Source organism: Grammomys surdaster, unplaced genomic scaffold (genome assembly GCF_004785775.1).
Source record: "Grammomys surdaster isolate TR1022 unplaced genomic scaffold, NIH_TR_1.0 126118, whole genome shotgun sequence".
In the NCBI taxonomy this organism is placed as follows: domain Eukaryota; kingdom Metazoa; phylum Chordata; class Mammalia; order Rodentia; family Muridae; genus Grammomys; species Grammomys surdaster.
In genome coordinates this window covers 5,880,078-5,882,610 of record NW_021620926.1, presented here as the reverse complement: position 1 = coordinate 5,882,610, position 2,533 = coordinate 5,880,078, and the positions used below count along the sequence as shown (strand labels likewise).

At 44.6% G+C, this 2,533-nt stretch overlaps 1 protein-coding gene across 2 annotated transcripts in view; it reads left to right on the top strand.

Moving 5' to 3' along the window:
- Cryzl1 (crystallin zeta like 1) overlaps nucleotides 1-2,533 on the top strand; it is a 40,516-nt gene that overhangs the window by 22,492 nt on the left and 15,491 nt on the right. The window lies entirely within an intron of this gene.

The window sequence follows — 2,533 nt, the reverse complement described above, 5'->3', positions numbered from 1 at the left end:
TGTGTGTGTGTGTGTGTGTGTGTGTGTGTGTGTGTGTGTGTGTGTGTTGTTAGAGATGGAACTTCGGACCTCCAACCTGCTAAGCAAGAACTATACCATTGAGCTCTTCGTTACTGACTAAAACAAAAGAATGTTCACAATTTAGACAATATTTGTCAAAGCTGAGGCAGGAAAGAATTCAAAAAGCTTACATTTGGTTTTTATTGCTAATAGACTTTAGTCAGTATTCAGTTTTATTTTTCATGAGAAATTACATTTTGAGCATTTCCTAAATGCATATACACATCCTGAAAATAATGAAAAGATACTATATCTCCTGTGCAATTGGAAGGATAAAGAACATTTAGGAACTAGGGCTGCTCTGCGACCCCCACTCTCTGTAGAAGCTGAAGCCCTAAGAAGAGAGAGCAGCAGCTGGAGAGGCAGCTCAGGCCGTGAAGAACTTCCTCGCCACCCTGAGGACCTGGTCTGGAACTCCAGAAGCCACAGAAAATCCAGGGGCAGTGGTGTACACCCATAGCCTGGGAGCTGAGGACAGCAGGGACAGGAGGATCCCCAGGGCTGCAGGCCAGGCACCCTAACCCACCAGGGGTACCAAGTTTGATGAAAGATCTTATTTCAAAAGTAGGATTGTGGATGGTATAGGAAGACACCCAACATGTAACTCTGGTCTCCACATGTGCATGGATATGTACACCCAAATACAAATGAGCACATACATACAACCAAATGGCTTTAAAAAAAAAAAAAAAACAGCAACAAGACAAAGCCCAGATAGGCAGGGGTATGTGTTTTAAGATGCTGGAGATGTATCCCGGAGGCCTTGTGCATGCCAGGCATGTGCTCTGCCATTGTCTGCATCCCCAGTCCAGCACTGAAGAATTACAGAGCAGAAGGAAATGAGTACATTGAAGTCTCGAGCCTAGCCATGAAGTTTAAGTGCCACATGATGTTTCTTTAAGTCAGGCAGGTGGATATGGTCCAGAAGTGTTTGAAGTCTATGGAGTAAACAATTGCCGAGAGTCTTTGAGGAAGGAGCCGGGATTCGATGCTTCCTTAGGGTTCCTCTAATCCGGCTGTGGTAGAACATGGCTGTGTTTCTAGCACTTAGGCCAGAGATGGAGGATCTAGAGTTCAAGGCCTGGGCTACAAAGCGAGAGCCTATCTCAGAACAGTCTAAGTCCTATGAGAGTCACCACCACTGGGGCTAGAGAGGTGGCTCGGTGGCGAAGAACACTTGCCTCTCTTCCAGAGCACCTGAGTTCAGTTCCCGGCACCTGTAGCTGGCAGCTCACAACCATCTGTAATTCAGCTTCAGGGGACCTGAAACCCTCTCTGGTGTCCATGGACGTGAACACATATGGCCTGCAGACACAGACACATGCACACATACGTATAAAATCATTGAAACATTAACAAATGACCACCAAAGGTATGACCCCTAGGTGAGAGTCCTGGCCACACTCACTGTGCACAGTGACGATATTCAGCTAGGAAACGGTCGTGTTTGCAGTTCCAGCATTTTACGAGCAGAGGATGGTTTCAGTACATTTCATGAAACTCTGCACTGTGAAACTGCAGATTCAACTTGAGCTATTATGCTTAGCCTGGTGACTATGTAATGAGACTCAGCATTCAGTCACTTTGAGTTCAAGTAAGTTTTGTTCTCTTACCAAACCAGAGAATGAGGTTCCAAATGACCCCACCCCACCCCCCGCCATGTGAATACTGTTTCACAAGATCAGTAAACTGTCCGAAACCGTGGGGTCCGCCCAGCCAGCTTAGCTGGTTTCTTCTTCTGCCTCCTGTTTAAATGTTTACTTGCTTGCTTGCTTGTTTGTTATATATATATATGGGGTGGAGAGGTGACGAGCATGTAGGGTGCATGTGCAGAGGTCAGAGAACAACTTGTAGAAGTCAGTTCTTCCACTTGTGTGTTCCATGGATGGAACTCGGTCATCAGGCTTGGGGTGAGTGTTAGCTTTCAGTCCTCAAGGCATCTGCCAAGCTTAAAAATAATTTCAGTCATTCAAAACTGGGCGTGCGTTTTCAACTCTGTCCTTTTTTCTAATGACCAAAACTAAAAACTATTTTTAGTGCTCATGTAGCTACCATTGATCCATATTTTATTTGTTTGATTAGTCTTTATAACATAATAAACATTGACCATCTAATGTAAAAGCAAGAGCCATGACCAGTTAGTTAGAACCTTTGGAGTCCAGCATTTGAGAGCACTTGCTGTGCTATCTTGAGGACTGGGCTTCAGATCCCATCCTCCACACTCAGCAGCCTACAGATTCCTGTCATTCCAGCAACAAGGAGCATCTCGCCATCTTCTGGTCTCCTGTGGCACTTGAGTGCACACATATACATAAATTATAAAAATAAATCTTAAAAAAACAACTTTCAGATTTTTTTTTTTTTTAGTATAGAACAGAGTTTAATCAGGGCATGGGGAGGGGAGTTAAGAGGTTAGTAGAGACAGAGAGAGAGAGAGAGAGAGAGAGAGAGAGAGAGAGAGAGAGAGAGAGAG